This window comes from Tenrec ecaudatus, chromosome 15, assembly GCF_050624435.1.
Source record: "Tenrec ecaudatus isolate mTenEca1 chromosome 15, mTenEca1.hap1, whole genome shotgun sequence".
In the NCBI taxonomy this organism is placed as follows: domain Eukaryota; kingdom Metazoa; phylum Chordata; class Mammalia; order Afrosoricida; family Tenrecidae; genus Tenrec; species Tenrec ecaudatus.
The window spans coordinates 86,343,004-86,363,902 of NC_134544.1; the positions used below are offsets into that span (position 1 = coordinate 86,343,004).

The 20,899-nt window shown below is 42.0% G+C and overlaps 1 non-coding gene and 2 pseudogenes across 1 annotated transcript; 2 read left to right on the forward strand and 1 right to left on the reverse strand.

Annotated features, from left to right (window-relative positions):
• The window catches only part of LOC142427571 (nicotinamide phosphoribosyltransferase-like), a 54,473-nt pseudogene that overhangs the window by 20,606 nt on the left and 12,968 nt on the right, over positions 1 to 20,899 (forward strand).
• LOC142428231 (U1 spliceosomal RNA) lies at positions 15,112 to 15,299 on the forward strand (annotated as a pseudogene).
• LOC142428298 (U5 spliceosomal RNA) lies at positions 19,915 to 20,030 on the reverse strand. The gene has a single exon (XR_012780222.1). It is a non-coding gene; the product is annotated as a U5 spliceosomal RNA (small nuclear RNA).

A 20,899-nucleotide genomic window follows, 5' to 3' on the forward strand; every position in this document is an offset into this window, starting at 1 on the left:
CCCAGTTACTCTCACAACAGCAGTGAGGTAGAGCATTCATTCTCACCCCCAATATTTAAAAACAAAATAAATTAAAAAGGTTCAAAGTACTCAATCTTTTGTCTATTTGTGACAAAAGTAATAAAGATCAAATAATTGGAGTTTTCTTGGAAGTGTCAGGATCTTTTGGAATTTGAACTCTGAAAAAGTTCTTCACTGCAGTACTTTGTGGATCCTTACAATTATTATTGTCCATTCCAGGATTGCTTGGTTCCTGCAATAAACTGTTTGATTATTAACTCAAACTCCAGTTTGGTCTTTGGAAGGAGGAAGAGAAAAAGGAAATACTATGTACATTTCTTGAGAAATGATATTTGCCAATCACTGCCAAATTCCTTAAAAAAAAAGAAAGAACGAGAGAGAGAAAAGGAACAATAACAATGGACTTACCATCTCTGGGAAAAGTTATCTTTATGCCTTCAATAACTAATCTTTTGTGGCAAGATTCTATTTGTTGTAAATATAATAAATAGCTAGAGGGAATCTGACTACAGAGTAAGAACAACCATGAACATTGAACAATCTGTTTGAGCCCATTCCCCAACCTGCTTAACTTTGTGTAACAATGCAGATCCCACAGCTTGTCGAGCTTCCCCTTGGATATGGGATGTTGTCACAGAATGTCAGAATACCTCATTTATTGCCAGAATTATTCTGCATTTTCCTTCCTGAGACTCTGCCTCTGTTGAGCCCTTTCCTCAGAAAAATATCCCTTTACACCACATACGTATCAGTTTTCACTAAACCTGGCCAGGCTAGCATGTCCACCTTCAGGTCACAGATCACATGGAAGAGAAGAACTTTGTTCAAGGAACCAAAAGTCACCATAGATACGTCACCAGACCAAATAAGACAACATTTGGAACCAAGAACTACAAAGACCCTATCTTGTAAAGAATCGTAACCCCACCCTAATTTGTATTCACTGACCATCCCTGTGAAATGTGTTAAACATTCATCATCCTATACATTGGCATGCTAATTTATTGGAATAGTTGCCTAAAACTGTAAACTTGGTCCACTGTCTTCTTCAGGAGCTTTCCTTGGGGAATCTTCCTGCTCAGTCCTTGCTCGCTCCAAGGAAAGCAGACCCCTGTCACTGTCATGCAGCTCCTGTCTTTGTTTCTCAGCAAGAGTCATGTTGGTAACATGCCACACATTTCTTTTTTTTTGTAAATTGTTTTATCAGGGACTCCTACAACTCTTATCACAATCCATACATACATCAGTTGTGTAAAGTACATTTGTACAGTCATTGTCCTCATCATTCTCAAAACACTTGCTCTCCTCCTAAGCCCCTGGCATTCGCTCCTCATTTTTCCCTTCCCTCCCCAGCCCCCTTCTTCATGAACCCTTGATAATTTATAAATTATTATTTTGTCATATCTTTCCCTGTCCGACGTCTTCCTTCACCCACTTTTCTGTCGTCCATCCCCCAGGGAGGAGGTCACATGTAGATCCTTGTACTCGGCTCCCCCTTTCCTGTATGCTTTTCACACATTTCTTTTTCCTGAGTGCTTTTCAACATAAAATTATAATTTATCTTCTAGAGTCGCTATGAGTCAGAATCAGCTGTATGGCAGTGAACTTCACGTTGGTTTTATCCCAAAGAAGATGATGGGGTCATCCTTTCGCTTTTCAGTGTCTGAGAAGGCTAGGAACATCTTTACTTTATTTCATAGGCTTCTAATATGCAAAGTACCTCATCCATTTCCAGGTGAAATTGCAAGCACAGTGAAAAATGTTACATCATGAGCAGAGTTCTGTAGGATCCACTGACCTTGTCCATAAGTCATGAATTTCCTGTGGAGAGTCTTCTGCCTAGTGGTTACTTCTCACAAGTCGTGTCAAGATTCCAAAAATAGGTTGACATAGGATTCCGTTACTTGTCATCAGTGATTATTTTCCCTGTTCCCAGTTTTCCAAGACTTGGACCCAGGAGTGATGAATCCCTCACAGATCCTCTCACTAAGCTTCGCTGTGTCTGATGACTCCATGTTGCCAGAGCTGGAACTCCCAAAACCTGCAGAAGAGTTTGTAGTAGTCTGTGAACAATATATTCTAGTAGAAGAAACCCCGCCCATCGCTAAGGAACTGATGCTCAAGCTCCAGAATGCCCACCAAGCAGTTCTCGCTGCAGCTGAGCACAATGACCCCGAGGGCACAGCGGTCCATTACTGTGTGAGAGCAACAGTGAGAGGACTCAGTGCTCTTACAAACACAATGTCCCTGATATAATGACAGTGGTCTATAGGGATCACATGGTTTTAGAAAACACAGGGTCAAGTCTTCTAGAGCCAGAGCAATAGGGAGGCACAGGACCATCCTGTCAACCTCTAGGGTTTCCGTTCCCTCCAAAATATTTGCTCCATTAATGACATGTTCCTTAATATTCATAACAATACCCCAAAGATATTGCAATTTTCATTAATTTGTAGATTTTATTCATACACTAAATCACATGTGTGCAAGTATACCTTTTTATATATAAATGTTGTTTGCATCATTGATAGCTATGACATGTATTTAAGGATTTTATATCCTGGATTGGTGTATTGGTGCGATACTTTATTGTGCCAGCCTGGCCGATAAACACAAGTAGGATTAACTGAAGGGCAGAGGGCTAAATGGCTCGTTAAGTCTCACCTTGCTTGTTCTGTTCCTCAGTTTAAAGGGGTACACTACCTGTGGGATGCCTAGCCTGTGGACTGTGTCGCTGTAAGTTGAGGTCCCTTTAAGCCTACACGATTGGAATGCTCACCTCTGGAGCTGGGGACCGACAGTTGATGACAGTTGGGGACCTGCCTTGCTGTTGGCTGCCTGGAGATATATAGCCCAGCTCTCTCTACAGAAGGGGACTGGCAACTGGTGACTCTCAAGCGTTAAAGGACTGCTAGTGCCTCACTGCTTTATAATTTAACTGTTAATTCCTTATATTATCTATCTGTATATAATTTAACGGTTCATTTCTTCTATTATATATCTATCTTTATAAATATATTTATATATAATTACTAGCAATCTGGTTTGTCTCTCTAGAGAACCCTCTCCAACACAATGGGACTGAATGAAAATGAAAGCACCCAACTCGTAGAGACCCTATAGACCCTGTGGATTGCCAAGACAGTAAATATTCCCCCATCGATAGTTTTATTGGCATATATTCGCATATCATACAACTCACTAGTTCAATCACATCAAGAAGTGTTGTACAATCATAACCACATCAGTTTTAGACCATTTTCTTCAGTCTTGTACTAATTGTTATTAGTTACCCATGTCCCCCATCCTCCTTGCGATACCCCTAAGTAACTATTCATCTAGTTACTGCTTCTATAGGTTGACCTACAATGGATTTCATATACAGAATAACATTGAGACAAATAAACAAAATAAACTAACAAGAGTAACAAAGTAAAACATAACCTCAATAGAAAAAAAGCAGAAACTATTAAAAACGAGAACTTAAATGGATCCTAAGGGAGAACAAATGATAGGGTGCTAAATATGCTTTCCAATGCATTATGCATGTTAGCCAGGCTATTCACCTCTCTGGTCCATGGTCAAGGATGATTCACCAGGGGCTTCATCCCTCTGTATTTCCCCTCCACTTTTTAAAAACTAAAAACTGAAACAGCTTTAAAATGGGCCGACAGGGCGATGTAAATGAAGGAATGGCATTGATTTGCAGGAGGCTGTGGATGACAGTAGACATTTGCAGCTCCACACATAGAGGAAGCCTCCATTGAATGCCCTCCAGTCACAGTTGGGTGTGAATAGCCAGGTGATCAGTCAGAGGGCATTGCAAAGTCCATTGTGCCACACTAGTTAGGTCAAAATGTAATCTCTTATCTGAGACTATAAATCAGTGGTTCTCAACCTTCCTGATGCTGCTTTTCATACAGTTCCTTATGTTGTGGTGACCAGTAACCATAAAACTATTTCCATTGCTACTTCATCGCTGTCATTTTGCTACTGTTATGAATCATCATGTCAATATCTGATATGAAGGATGTATTTTCATGGTTACAAATTGAACATCATTAAAGCATAGTGATTCATTAACAAAAGAGAGAGAAAGAAAATGAAAGCACAACAGAACAAACTGTTGGACTTAACTGAGGAGCACTTTGTGAGCTATTTGTAGCAACAAACATCTGTATCATGTTGAAATACAACTCGGATGTTAATTACCTCAGTTTCCAACTAATGGAACTAGAAAAAGGTGAGTATGCCATATCATAGCTTAGCAGGGCAGGCAGGAATGAATAAATATAAAAACACAAATAATTACAATAGAAGGAACACAATTAGTGAGCCAATTAAACTAAAGCTGACTCTTTGAGAAGATGAAGTCAAGTGAAAAATGGCCAGTTTTCCCGATCATGACAAGAGAAGGAGAACCGGAATCCACCAGGTCAGAAACCAGAGGAGACACCGCTCTTCAGGTTTGCTGGACATGTTTTATGAAGAACTCCATGCCCACAGTTTTAAAATATCATTGGACTGGGGAAATTCCTTGGAAGGAAAGAAAACCAATAATGTTCCCACACAAGAAACAGGTAATGGAGTCGTCCACTATCATCATGTGTATTCACATCTTAAGGGGGAAGGAGAGAGGATGCATTGCAAGCTTTCATACCACAAAGGTTGTTGTATATGTAATATAAAGTTTGTAAAATAAAAACTACTTTTTAAAATAATTGATAGTATGTAACAAAGAAATGCTTTATAAACAACCAGTTTGAGTGCTCTATTTTCCTTTGAGGGTGTTGTGTTTCTCTAAGTCTGAGGGAATGCTCTGGCCCATGGTCTCTACTCATCTGTTTCTAAATATCAGGGGACATGCAAATGCAGCTCTCTGCCTGCTGATAAACTGGCTACAGTTTATTCCACTTAAAACCTTTTATTGCTGTCAAATTTCAAAAATTATTATTTTTTTCTTTTTTTAATTTTAACAATTTATTAGAGGCTCATACAATTGTTATCACAGTTCATACATATACATACATCAATTGTATGAAGCACATCTGTACAGTCTTTGCCCTAATCATTTTTTCTCCTCTTTTCTTTTTTTACATTTTATTAGGGACTCATACAACTCTTATCACCATCCATACATATACATACGTCAATTGTATAAAGCACATCCATACATTCCCTGCCCCAATTATTCTCAAGGCATTTGCTCTCCACTTAAGCCCCTTGCATCCGGTCCTCTTCAAAAATTATTTTATTAGGGGCTCATACAACTCTTTTCACAATCTGTACATACATCATTTGTGTCCAGCACAATCGTAAGTATGTTGCCATCATCATTCTCAAAACACCTGCTTTCTACTTGAGCCCTTGGTATCAGCTCCTCATTTTCCCCTCCCTCCCCACTCCCCCTTCCCCTGAACCCTTAATAATTTATAAATAATTATTATTTTATCATATCTTACACCATCTGACATCTCCCTCACCCAGTTCTCCACTGTCTGTCCTCCAGGGAGGAGGTTATATGTAGAACTTGTCATCTGTTCCCCCTTTCTCCCTCACCCTCCCTCCACCCTCCTGATATCGCCACTCTTACCACTGATCCTGAGGGGTTCGTCTGTCCTGGATTCCCTGTATTTCCAGTTCTTACCTGTGCCAGTGTACATCTTCCAGTGCAGCCAGTTATATAAGGTAGAACTGGGATCATGATAGTGGCGGGGAGGAAGCATTTAAGAACTGGAGGAAGATTGTATGTTTCATCGTTGCTACACTGCACTGTGACTGGCTCGTCACCTCCCCACAGCCCTTCTGCAAGGGGATGTTCAATTTCCCCCAGATGGGCCCTGGGTCCCCACTCTGCACTCCCCCTCATTCACAATGCTATGATTTTTTTTTTGTCTTTGATGCCTGATACCTGATCCCTTCGATGCCTTGTCATCTCACAGGCTGGTGTGCACATACGATGTGGGCTTTGTTGTTTCTCAGTTAGATGGCCCCTTGTTTATCTTCAAGCCTTTAATACCCCGGATACTAAATCATTTGATAGCCGGGCACCATCAACTTGGTTCACAACTTTTGCATATGCACCCACTTTGTCCTCAGCGATCGAGTCGGGACAGGCCAGTGTGCTTCTTCCATGTGGGTTTTGTTGTCTCTCAGATAGATGACTGTTTGTTTATCTTTAGGTCTTTAAGACTTCAGGTGCTATATCTTTTTGGAGCTGGGTACTATCAGCTTTCTTCACCACATTTACATGTGCACCAATTGTCTTCAGCGACTTCAGGTGCTATATCTTTTGGTAGCCGGGCACCATCAGCTTTCTTCACCACATTTGCTTGTGCACCCATTGTCATCAGCGATTGTGCCAGGAAGGTGAGCATCCCAGACTGCCGAATTGTTAGAACAAAGTGTTCTTTTGTTGAGGGAGTACTTGAGCAGGGGCCCACTGTACATCTGTTTCCTTAATAATAAACCTATAAATAAATCTACATAGATTTATTCCCCCCTTGTCATATATAAATATATTTGCATCTTTATATGCCTGAATTTAAATCTCTATGACTATCCTTTGCCTCCTAGTTCTTTCCTCTGTTTCTTTGTACTTTCCTCTTGTCCCACTGTCATGTTCTGCCTTCATTTGAGCTTTAGGAATTACTCTTGGTTACATTGCCCTTGATCCAGCCCTGACAGACCTCCCACACCCTCCTTGACACTCACTGATTTTGGATCCCTTGTTATTCCCTTGTCCCTGGGCTTGTTAACACCCTCTTCCTTTCCCCCGCTCCCCCTACCCCCATGTCCCTCCGGAACTGTCATCACGTTGTTCTCTCTTGTGGCTTGTTTATGCCACCTATCCTTCCAGGTAGACATGATATGTACTATCACAAGACTGAGTACCACGAAGCAACAACAAAAAGTAAAACAATAGTTACAACAACAACAACACACACGTATACACACATAAACATAGGACTAGTTCAGGGTCTGCTGGCTTTCCATCATGGGTGCTTTCCAGTCAAGTCTGATGGGGTGCCATGCCCTGGCACTGCCTCTATCCCTGGGGACTTCATTGCTCTGCATCCCCTGCTGCTCTGCTGCATGACCCCAGGGGCTGGCTTCGGCATGGTGGTCTGATGGTGGGCACAATTCCTGCTCTGTGTCTCTAGTGTTGTTCCCAATGGTGCTATGGGTCAATGAGGAACACTGTGTCCCATGGTTGGGCTGGCCGAGTGGTCATTTCTGTGCAGTGCTTTTTTGAGCAAGAACGTTGTCCTCAGGGCTTGGTGAGCCAGAATGTGTGTCACTCTTCTTTTTTTCCTCCCTAAGCCCCCTCGTTGGCTCCTGTGTGCTCTGACCAGACCAGTCCCTCTTCCCCTCTTTTTGAGCTGTACCGTCAGTGCTATCCTCTGAAGTGAATTCTTCTTGGGGGGAGGGTGGTGCTGTACACTTAGTTGGTAATGGGGCTCCTCCCCCTCACCCCGCCAGGCCTCTCTATCAGTTCCCTGCTTCAAGTCAGTGTGTTACATTTTGTCTTGGAGCTCCAGGTTGAAGTCTTGTCTCTCTTTCCCTGGGGAAACCCAATCAACACCCTCCCCCTGTGAGGGTTAGTGCCCTGTTCCCCCAGGAAATCTGTCTTATTTTAATTTCATGGTTATACCTCTGTTATCTCATAATTCAAAAGTTGTATTGTAAAAGTAGGAAACATTCTCACATGCAGAAAAAGCAACTGTTCCTATGCCAGGTGTCCCAAGCATCAAAGTTCTGATGAAGCTCAAGAACAGAGTTTACATTAAGACTCAGGCAACTGAAGTCCCTAGAAAGGGATAATTGTGAAGTGTGCCCTCATGACTGAAGGTTGGTGGTTTGAACCCACTCAGTGATGCTTTAGGATGCAGGGCTCATGATCTGCTCCTTGCTGTTGTTAGGTACCATCGAAGTGCCTCGGGCCCATAGGGATTGTATGCACAATCAAACCAAACACTGCACGGTCCTGCCCCATCCTCACAATTATTTCCATGCCTGAGCCCATTAATGGAGCCACTGTGTCAATCAGTCTGTTAGAGAGCCTTCTTCTTTTTCACCACTCCTCAGCTTTATCGAACATGAGGTCCTTCTCCAGGGCCTTGTCTCTCCTGAAAATATGTTCAAAATATATAAGACAAAGTCTTGCTTTCTTGCTTTGAAGGAGAACTCTGGATTTACGTCTTCCAATACAGATCTGTTTGTCCTTTAAGCAGTCCATGGTAATAATAACATTCTTCTCCAGCACCACAATTAAAATGCATTTATTGAAATATATGGGCCCATGTTATCAGCAGCAACAGAACTCAGCTTTAAATAAATATGACTGCTGAAGGGGTCTCTCGTGGCCTGTACTTAAAACATGAGGGTGCAATTATACTTCCCTCCCCTCCATATTGTAACGACATATTTCCATCTCTTTAATGGAGCCTGAACCATCACAGCTCACAGGAACACTAGTAGAAGAGCATCTAAAGAATTCACAAGTGAAGAACAGATCTGGGAATCTCACTAAATGTATTATTAAGGGTTCTCTAACCAAAACCAGGACACTTATGATTTTTTATGGATAGATACAGCAGGAAGGATTATAACAGCTAATTAGTCCACACCGCAGTACAGAGGGCTCAGTTCAATTCACTTCCATGGAAGTTAATATGGAAGCAGACAGCTGAGTCTTGCCTCTGGCAATGCAGGTAGTCAGGCAACAGGCAGCAAACAGCAGGTGGGGTCACCAGCAGCTCAGGAGATTAGCGAAGAAGCTGTGGATGGGATATAGAACTCAAGCAATGCAAGAGACGGGATCTGACAGCCTCAAGCTCAAGCCATGTGTACACCAGCAGCATGGCAAAGCAGGTCTAGAAGGTACCTCAAGTTCTAGCAACAAGATCCATGGATTGCATTCCCACAAGTAGTGTAGCTCACAAGTTGAGGCAGAAAACTAGCTAAAGCTGTTGCACACTGATCCCCAGAGAGCAAGGGGGAGGGGGGCGCGAGGCTTGCTGAGCCTACTGTCAAATCAAGCGACCTTATAAATCCCATGTGTTCCTATTTACTAGGTTGGCACATTAAGCCTACCTGTCACCCCAGATCTGGTCCAACTCGTGCATCTGCAGCTGGGACAGGAGGCCTCAGGACAAGGGAGAATCCAGTGAACCATTGGGTAGGGTGAGGTATTTCCAGAACTTTGTGTCTGAATCCCTGAGCTACTTGCATTTGTGGGCTGCCACCAAGAAAAATAGTGACACAAACATGTTCCATGCTCTTGTGAATAAAGTCCAACAGTCCCATATATATTACACCAACTTATAAAGAGCATGAATATAAATAAATGTATTCTGAGGCTCCACCTGATAGAGTAAGTGGAGATGAGTGTCAGTGGCACCTTTGTAAGAATCGGCTCCTCTGGGAGTTGAATGTTGGCTGAACCCTCAGGAGAACACAATCCTCTACCTGTGTTTTCCATTCACCAAGCCCGGGGTCCTCTTCATCTAGGCCAAGCTTGATGCTAAATGAATTGCTCAAAGAGGTAGAAAAATCCAAGGGGCAGGAAGCTTTAGGAATAAGGTCCATGATGCCCAACTCCCAGGGATTTACAGCTTATAAAACATCCATCATTTCCATTTTTCCATAATGTCATGGTACATTGAACATATAGTCCAAAGTTTGAGGATCATTGAAATCTATCGATCATGCTGAATTTAAGAGGAGGCATGATTCAACGTCTGCTAAATATCGGAATGACTGAGTGAGTCACCAACAGGGAAAAAGATCACTTCCCGTAAAATAACTGTACTGCTGAAGAGATTTAAAACTTACTGTGGAGTACAAAGTAGTCACATCACTCTAAAGCAATTTAATGATTTAGAAGGTTTCCATTAATAAGTTGTGGGGATAGTTGTTCAGCCCTGCTCATACTTTTTCTCTGCACACAGTTGGATATCTACAGCAACCTCTTGGACTTGAAGACTCTTTCCTCATAGGGAAGATGTGAAGAACATAAACTTTCCTCAGCACACAAATAATGGCAACTTGAAGAAACAATTTTATTAACTTTTTCTTCAAATGGGTTACGTATAAATCATGTGTTTTTTCTGTCTTCCTGGGTTCTTTTAGTGGATTTTGGACATATAGAGGCAAATTAGGAAAGGCTGCATTAAGGGAAATTATTTGAGCAATTTGAGGCAGTAGAATTCCGTTCTGAACGATGTCAGATTACAATATTCATAAGGGATAAGACGACTGTGCAGAGATGACCTCTGCACCAGGAGGCAGAAGAAGCTATGGTGGGTATCTGCTCCTATGAAGATGCACATCCTTGGAAAACCAAAGGACATTTCAACTTGGCTCTACAGAGACACTGTGAATCAAAATAAACTCCATGGCAGTGTTTAATTTTAGGGGCTTACATGGAGGCCAATTCTATTGAAAAATAAACTGAGCATTCCATGCCCAGGTTATGTGTCACTGAATCTTGAGATTGTGGCTGAGATCATGCGAAATAAATAAATAAAATGCCTCTATGTCCCTACTCCCAGTGAAATATTGAGGATTTGGTTACTCCACTAAACTTCAGTCTGAAAAGACATACATTGAGACAAACAGAAATGACACAATGTATTAATTTCTCAGAGACTCTCCTGATTTAATTAATTGTGTAATTGCCTTCCTGAACCAGAGAAAGCTTTCTCTGACAACCAAAATTTACAAGAAACACCTGTGTTAACGGGGCTCTTGGTTGAAGTCATAACTGGACTTCTTGCTTCATCATTGAACAGTGTTTTAAGCAACTCCACTTGACTCACACACACCTATGGATCAAAGGGTCATAGGTCAATGCCATCCTGCTATTAGATATTACTGCCCTTGAAGGACCCAGACTCTTGGTCATAAACTGGATCCCAGAGAGTACCATATTTAAGGAATTGCACCGTGTCAATCCCTGAGATTAACTCTTCCCAAGCAGGTCATGCTTTCGGCATTCATTAATGAATGATACAGGAAGGGTCAAGAGAATGTGGAAAGAGTACCCAAATCTCTGTACCAAAAAGAACTAGTCTATATTCCACCATTTCAGGAGGTAGCATGTGAGCAAGAATCAATGGTGCTGAAGGAAGAAGTTGAAACTGCACTGCATGCATAGCCAAAACCAAGGCTCCTGGAGTTAGCCGAGCACCCAATCGAAATGCTTCAGAAGAAGCACTGAAAGCACTCACTCATCTATGCCAGGAAATGTGGAAGACAACTACTTGGCCAACAGCCTGGAAGAGATACATATTTATGCCTATTCCAAAGGAATGGGGTCCAGTAGAATGCTCAAACTATAGAACAATATGATTGCTATTGTATACAAGTAAAATTTTGCTTAAGATCAAAGAACACTAGTTTCAGCAGTACATTGACAGAGGACTGCCTGAAGTTCATGCTGGATTCTGAAGAGGATTTGACACAGGGAGACCATTGCTGATCCTAGATGCATCTTGGCTCAAAGCAGAGACTACCAGAAAGATATTTACTCATGTTTCATTCACGATGTCAAGGCATTTGACTGAGTGTACCATAGTAAACTGTGTTTATCTTGAGAAGAATGGTGTGTTAGTCTGGGTAGACTAGAGAAACAAATTCATAGACTCATGTGTGTAAGAAAAAAGTTTTAACCAAAACAAAATAAAGAGGTTTATACAAAAGAGAAGTTGAATATTGAAGAAACATCCTAGCTCAGTCCAGATCAAGTTCATAAATCTGTGATATTAGCCCATATGGCCAATACCAATCTATAAGTCCTCTTCTGACTCATGAAACACATGCAATGATGCCAGATGTGGGAAGATCACAGATCAGTGGGTTGGAAGTTTTCTGGATCCAGTGTAAGCATCTCAGTGCTGGCAGGGGTCTCTACATGGTTTTTCTGGCTCCAGAGGTCTGGTTGCATCAGGATAGGCCCATGTGGCTTCTCCAGCTCACAGGGTGTAGCACTATGTGTCTTCTCAGTAGAGAGTCTCCAAAGGAGTGTGTAGTAAGAGAGAATCTCTCCCACCTCCAAGGAGGAAATTCAGGAATCCCCAGAATTCTTAGGAGAAAGAATACAGAGGCCTCATTAGCTATGACCTGATTGACAGACTAGACTCCACCCCTTCACTCTTAATCCTCTCAAGCTCCTAATTGACACCAGATTATGTAGCTACCACAAATGGGAATTCCAGAGCAATTCCTTGTGCTTATGAGGAATTTTCACATGGATCAAGAGGCAACTGTCCGAATAGAACACGGGAATGAATAGAACAAGGGATTTAAAACCTGTGTGGTTTAAAATCAGGAAAGAGGTGTCTTAGGGTTCTTTCCTTTCACCATACTTGTTCAACCTATATGATGAGCAAACCATCAGAGAAGCTGGCTTATATGAAGAAGTATGTGGTAACAACATTGGAGAAAGGTGTGGGGAGAGGTCAAACGCTTACAGACATTCTCCCCAGGGTAGTTAGGCAACCAGACTATATGGCAGGCCTCACTCCCTGCTACAGGGGACATAAACTATTCCTCCTTGAGGCCTGAGACCAAGCGTTCACACCCTACTGATAATGGTTCCCATGGAGATCTAGGGAATAGGTGAAAGTTAGGCTGCCATCCTGAACCTAGGATCTGCTCATCTTGTCACATGTATAACCCCAATCCCTCCCCTTCCTATTGCATGTATGTCCCTAGACCACCCCTCTCTCATTACTTTATTACCTATAGGACAGCCCCTTCCAGTGACGTATGTCCTCACCTGTAATTAGGGGGCTTGCGTGTCCCCAGAGAATATAAAAGGGGCCAGGGCTACCATTTAAACTCTCTCTCTCTCTCACTCACTCCACGTGGACCATCAAGTGGGGCAGAGGTCAGCATGCTACCATGAAGCATGTCTGACTCCCATTTACTTCAATACTTCACTTCTATCTCTCATGCTCTCTATAACTTTACTATGATGTTTAATTATTATCACTGTACAATTGCGCCTACCGGACCCATAATGATGTGTTAGGGGCTGGCTTCCCCTGACAGAAAGGTTTATTACCAACCTTCAGTATGAAGCTGACAAACTTGCCTGATGAAAGTGAGGAGGGTTGAAGCACTTGCTGATGAAGAGCAAGAATTTCAGCCCTCAGTATGTATTACAAGTCGATGTAAGGAAGACCACAATGCTCACAGCTGGAACAATAGGTAACATCATGATAAATGGAGAAAAGGTTAAAGTCTTATTTGGATTCACAATTAGTGCTCATGGAACAACAGTCAAGAAATCAAAACATGTATCGCTTTAGATAAATCTGCGGCACAAGACCTTTTTAGAGTATTACAGAGAAGTGCTGTTCCTTTGAGGACTAAGGTGCTCCTGACCCAAGCCATTCCCCATTGCATCATATGCTTGTGAAACTTGGATATTGACTAAGGAAAACTAAGAATCAATGCATTTGAATTGTGGTGCTGAAGAGGAACACTGTAACTATCGTCGACTGCTAAAAGGACAAACAGATCTGTATTGGAAGACGTAAGACCAGAGCACTCCTTAGAAGTAAGGATGGCAAGACTTCATCCTACATACTTTGGAAATATTGTCAGGAGAGACCAGTCCCTGGAGAAGGCATTGTGTTTGATAAAGCTGAGGAGTGGCAAAAATAGGAAGCTTTATTTTGTTTTCCTTTAAAAAAACATCATTTTATTGGGGGCTCTTACAGCTCTTACAACATTCGATACATTAATTGTATCAAGCATATTTGTACATATGTTGCCATCATCTTTTCCAAGACCTCTTCTACTTGAGTCCTTGGTATAATTTTCTCTTTTTTTCCCTCCCTTCTCCATCCTCCCTTCCTCATGAATCATTTATCAATCATTTTTGTTATTATTTTGTATCGTACAATGTCCTTTGTGTCTCTTCACCCACATTTCTGTTATTCGTCCCCTTAGGAGGGGGTGCTATATATCCAACCTTGTGATGAGTTCCCCCTTTTCCCGCCGTCCCGGGCCATCCCCCTACTCTCATGATGTAGCTACTCCCACTACTGTTCCTGAGGGGTTTATCTGTCCTTAATTCCATGTGCCCAGAGCTCTTATCTGTACCAACGTGTGTTCTCTGGTCTAGTCAGATTTGTAAGGTAGAACTGGGTCATGGTAGTCCAGGGGGAGGAAGCATTAAGGAACTAGAGGAATGCTGTGTGATTCATCTGTGATATACTACACCTGGAACCATTCCTTCCTTATAACCCTTCTGTGGGGAGATATGCAATTGATATCCAATTGTCTACAGATGGGCTTTGGGTCTCCACTCCAACCCCTCTTGTTTGCATCGATATAGTTGTTTGTTTTAATCTTTTGATACCTGATACCTGTTCTCATTGACATCTCGTGATCACACAGGGTAGTGTGCTTCTTCCATGTAGGCTTATTTGCTTCCCTGCTAGATGGCTGTTTGTTTGACTTTAAGCTTTTAAGACCCCAAATGTTGTATCTTTTGATAGCTGGGCACCATTCACTATCTCCACCACATTTGCTTATACACCCATTTTGTCTTCAGCAATCGTGTTGGGAAGGTGAGTATCAGAGTACCAGGTTATCAGAACAAAGTGTTCTTGTGTTAAGGGAGGCCTTGAGTAGAGACCCAAAGTCTGTCTGATATCTTAATATTTAACATATAAATACATGTACATTGGTCTCTATCCCTTTCATTAAACATTAATATATTTACATATATACATGCCTATAGTGATACTTCTGTAAATAGCTTTTGCCTCCAATTTCTTTCCTCTACTTCCTTTCACCTTCCTCCTATCCCACAATCATGCTCACCCACCATTTGACTCTTGGTAATTCCTCTCGGATACATTGCACTTGCCAGGCATTATACACCCTCCTGTTCCCTGATCTGTGAGTTTGTTGGCTCCCCATTCCCCCTCTCCACCACTTCCTCTGCCCTGTCCCCCAACACAGCTCCCACTGCTGGTTACATTGTTTTCTCTTTGGGATTGTTCATCCTGCTTATTTTATATAGAGACATAGGGCAAAAGAAAAGCAAAAATAAACAAAGCAAAACGAATACTTACCTGGCAGGGGAGATACCATGATCACGAAGGTGGTTTTCCCAGGGCGAGGTTTATTCATCCATTGCATTCCGGATGTGGTGACCTCTGCGATTTCCCCAAATGTGGGAAAATAGACTGCATCATTTGTGGTAGTGGGGGACTGCAGATCAGGTCTGATGAGGTGCCAAGCCCTGTCCCCCAAGTCAGAAGTCTATTTTCAGGATTCCTTGGGGACTTGGTTACTTTGCTGCCCTGTTGCACTTCCTTTGATTTCACCCCGCAGTGTCTGGGGCAAACTGGGCACACTTTCTGCACAGTGTCTCCAGTGCTGTCCCCAGTAGCACTAGGGTTCAGCGAAGGAATCCCATGTCTCCTGGTGGGGCCAGCCACACGGTCCTCTGTGTGGATTGGCTGCTCCAAGCAGGGATGTCGTCCCCAGGGTTTGGTGGGCCATGATGAGATTCTCACTCTCACTCTCACTCTTGCTTGCTCTCTCCCTCATAGTTTGGGTCTGGACCTCATCGTGTGGGTCTGGACAGATCAGCAAAGAGCAAGGTTCTTGAGAAGATTGATTGACACAATGGCTCCATCAGTGGGCTCAACCCTGGCAATAATTATGACGACGGCACGGGACTGGGCAGTGTTTGGTTCAATTGTACATTGGCTATGGGCTGGAAGCAATTCGATGACACCTAACAACACAGAGCAGATCATGAATCCTGTGTCCTAAGACATCACTGGGTGGGTTTAAACCACCAACCTTTCAGACATGTGTGTACACTTCATCATTTGCATCATGTAGAAACCTCAGTGGCCCTGAGTCTGATTATAAAATCTATCCTTGAGCTTTATCAAAACTCTGGTGCTGGGGGCACCTGTCCGGGTCTTTTTCCCTCCATAAGGCACAGGCGCTTTTACTGCAGGTGAGAATATTTCCTACTTTTACAATACCACTTTTGAATTTGGAAACACCAGGGAAGACTACAAAACCAGTAAATAAAAATGGAGAGATTATCTAGGAACACAGTGAGACAGAGCAGAATCCCCAAACTGAAACCATCTACAACTGGTCCTTGGCCTGATCCTGCGCTCTTCGGGTCCTGAGCGCCCCCTGGAGTCCAGTCTCTTCCCTGCAGAGGAGGTTTGTGTCTGGGCTCTCACTGACTTCCCACATTGTGTCACTTACATTAATGCATGATCATTTCCTCGACATTCATGCTCTTTCTAATCATCTGCAGAAAGAGAGTGTTCTTAGAGTTGTCTCTGGAGATGGTGAATTGACGCTTTGCTCAGTCTGTGTATAATGTAGTCCCACCAGAATAACTAATGTATACAACCCACTGCAGGCCCTTCACTGGAGCCTGATGGGATCAATGCATTTCACAACTATTGAAGGTGAATCCAGACGCTGCACAGGAGAGTCTCCGAGACACCCCACCACCACCACGACTTTCTCAGATCGCCCCCAGATGGTGCTCACACTGGACACCTACAAACACAGAAACACCACGATTAGAGGACACATACACAAACAAATGTACTCGATATTAAACACACACAGCAAGGGTCTACAATGATTACCATGTAAAATGGACAAAGATTGGTGCAAAAGTAGTTTTGTGTATTTGTATTATTAATAGTTATGATATGTATTGATTGAATTTTATATCCTGGATGGCTGTATTGGACTGAACAAAAAATGAAAGCACAACAGAACTGTGGGATTCAACCGAAGAGAACCTTGTGGGCTATTTGTAGCAACAACCAACCTGTATAGTGTCAAAATCAAACTGACGTTAATGACCTCATTTTGCATCTAATGGAATTAGAGAAAGATGAGTGTGCCACCGCCCAGGTTTACAGGGGAAGGGGTAGGGGTGCCAGGAAATAATTAATATAAGATCTCAAGTAAATGAAATAGAATGAACACCATCAGTAAGTCAATTAAACAAAAACTGACTCTTTGAGAAGATGACCTCGAGTGATAAATATCCAGTTTTCATGATCATGACAGAAGAAAGAGGATGCAATTCTACATGCTTTCTGAACAACCTCATGCCCACAGCTGTATATATCACAAAAATGGAGGGATTTCTTGGATGGCAAGAAAACCAATAATGTTCCTATGCAAGAAACAAACGATGGCGCCGGTCACCATCATCATGGGTATCTACATCTTAAGAGGGACGAGAGGCTTTTTGCTGGATCTAACTTGGCAACCTTTGCTTCTTTGGACTTAAGCCAATGGCCTGCCATCTGACCTGCCCATTTTGGACTCATTTTCCTGTCTAGTCACAAACCTGACCTGCCAACCTGCCATTCACCCTTCTCCGCAGCCTGTGGTGTTCCTGCCCATCCTGGGTTCGTTAGCCCCTGAAGTGTAACTTCATGTAATTTAGTGGCAGTGTAATTTAGAGTCAGAAAGGGGAACTATGATTTTGGTTTGTGATCATTAAGACTCCTTTAACCTGTGAACACATTTTTTAGAGTACTGACTGCATAGCCGAGTGGGTGAGTTTGATCATAAGCATTAGATAGATATTTTATTTATTTGTTTAAAAGATAATTTGACTGGGGGGCTCTTACAGCTCTTATAACATTCCACATATCAATTGCATCAAGCATATTTGTACATATGTTGCCATCATCATTTCCAAAACATTTTCTTCTTGAACTCTTGGTATTAGCTCTTCTTTTTCCCCTCCCTCTCCCACCATCCCATCCTCTTGAATTCTTGATCAATTATATATTGCTTTTATTATTTTATATCTTACACTGTCTCTTGTCTCCCTTCACCAACATTTCTGTTATGTATCTCCTTCGGGGGTTGGGGAGAGCTATACAGCCAACCTTGTGATGGGTTCCTCCTTTCTCTCCCTCCCTCCTCCCCAACCATTCCCCTCTCCTCATATTGCTACTCCCATTACTGTTCCTAAGGGGTTTATCTGTCCTGAATTCCCTGTGTCAAGAGCTCTTATCTGTACCAATGTGTGTTCTCCAGTTTAGCTAGATTTGTTAGGTAGAACTGGGGTCATAAAAATTAAAAAAAAAAAAAAAAGAGGGACGAGAGAGGATTCATTGTGAGCTCTCACACCACAAAGGTTGGTGTGTGTAATGTAAAGCTTATAGAGTGAAAACTACTTACAAACTCATATATAACAATAAAGTACATGTCTCAGAGCTCTGTTTTCCCTTGAGAGTGCTTGTGCTTCTCTGAGTCTGAGGGAGAACTCTTGCCCATATTCTCTACTCATCTGCTTCTAAATATCAGAGGACATGAAAATGCAGCTCTCTGCCACTGATAAACCAGTCAGAGCCCCTGATGTGGGAGATCTCAGAGGACAGTCCCAGTCTCTGGGGTCTCTGGTGTTACCATTTCTGCCCAGAAGCTAGTCCACAAGACTCATAATGAATTTTACACCAAACGTGGCATTCATTCTGGCCATTTTACATGGTAATTGTTGTACACCCTGCTGCTGTGTGTATAATTGTGAGTGCATTTGTTTGTATGTGTGCCATCTAATCACGGTGCCTCTGTGTTTGCAGGTGTCCAATGTGAGGTGAAGCTAGTGGAGTCCGGGGGTGACCCAAGAAAGCCTGGGGGGTGGTCTTCATGAAGTATTCAGTGATTTCTTCATGTAAGCGAGAATCGAGCAGGGCCATGTTTTAAGAACTAACTATTCTTGGATTGGGGCAAGAACTAAGTAGGAGCCCAAAATCCATATGCTAGCCCAGGGGTCCTCAAACGTTTTAAACAGAGGGCCAGTTCAAGGTCCCTCAGACCCGTTGGAGAGCTGGACTATAGTTTAAAAAAACAAAAACAACTATGAACAAATTCCTATGCACACTGCACATATCTTATTTTGAAGTAAAACAAATGGGGCAAAAACACCCGGTGGGCTGGATAAATGTCCTGGGCGGGCTGCATGTGGCCCACGGGCCGTAGTTTGAGGATGTCTGTCAGCTAGCCCATGGGTTTAATAATTCTGATTTACTTTTGCGGTCATGTTATGATAAAACCAAAACCCCAAACAAACAATAACAACAAAAACACACAAAGAGCAGAAAGAAACAAAAAAGCAAAGAAACAAAAGAGAAAATCATTGTCAATCTTCCTCTAGGGTATAAGGCAATTGCACTGATAAAATTCAGCAATTTATTCAATGACAGATGTTTTCCCCCAATCTATGGGCTCTCATTTTGCTCTCCTGATAAAATCATTTTTTACAATTAAAAAATAATTTTTGTTATTGTATTTGCAATACATAATTTTGTTGAATACTGCCAAAAATGTTACAAACTTTTAATCCTCATTGTATACATTAATGAAATGAATTTCAGAGCAGTTAAGTATCTTGCATGTGCTTACATAACTTATAAATAGCGTGTATGAGATTGAAAACTAATGCATTCTGATTCTAAAAATTATTCTCCTAACTTCCAAGTCTACATAACTAAGCTGTCAAGGCACTTCTGGCGAAGTTTCCTTATTTATTTATTTTTTATAAATTATTTTATTGTTCTTACAGCCCTTCTAACTGTAAGAACAGTTGATGTATGGAATGTCAGAAGAGTTCTTACAGCTCTTCTAACATTCCATACATCAATTGTATCAAGCATATTTGTGCATATGTTGCCATGGTTTCCAAAACATTTTTCTACTAAAGCTCTTCTTATAAAACCCTCTTTTTCCCCCTCTCTCCCTCTTTGATCAAATATATATATCTCCTTTGATCAATTATATATATATATCCTTTGATCAAGTATATATATATATGTATATGTATATATATATATACATACAATTTTTTTAGTAAGCCTTGCAAGTGCATGGCCTCAAAAAATTAGTTTATGACTCAGAATTGTTCCTCCCCATGGAAATCTTTAGTAAAAGGCAAAAGATTTATACGATCTGAAGAGAAACCAGAGTATGCTCAATTATATTTTGTTATTGTTAATTTGTATCTTACACTGTCCGTTGTCTCCCTTCACCCACATTTCTGTTATCATCCCCTTTGGAGGTGGGGCGGCTATATATCCAGCCATATGATAGGTCCCCCGTTTTTTACCCTTCCCCCTACCTGATCATCCACCTAGCCTCATTACATCACTACTCTCATTATTGTTCCTGAGGGGTTTATCTTTCCTGAAGTCCATGTGTTGAGCGCTCTTAGCTGTACCAATATGTATTCTCTGGTCTATCCAGATTTGTAAGGTAGAACTGGGTTACGGCCTTGCGGGTAGGGAGCGAGTATTCAAGAACTAGATGAATGATGTGTGATTTGTCGGTGCTATACTGCACCTGGGTTGAATCATCCCTTCCTTATACTACTTCTGAGGGTGTGGGTGGTATCCAATTATCTACAGATGGGATTTGGGTTCCACTCCAACCCCCCTCTCTCAAATCAATATAATTGTTTGTTTTGGATCTTTTGAGACCTGATGGCTGATCCCATCAACAACTCATGATCACACAGGCTGGTGTGTTTCTTCCATGTGGGCTCATTTGCTTCCCTGCTAGATGACTGCTTGTTTGACTTGAAGCCTTTAAGACTACAGACGTTATATGTTTTGATAGCTGGGTACCATCCGCTCTCTTCACCACATTTGCTTATGCACCCATTTTGTCTTCAGCAATTGTGTCGGGAAGGTGAGTATCAAAGAGAGCCAGGTAATCAGAACAAAGTGTTCTTGGGTTAAGGGAGGCCGTGAGCGAGGCCCAAATTCCATCTGCTATCTTACACCTTTTCATATAAATATATGTTCATTGGCTTCTATCCCTTTCATTATAAATTAATATA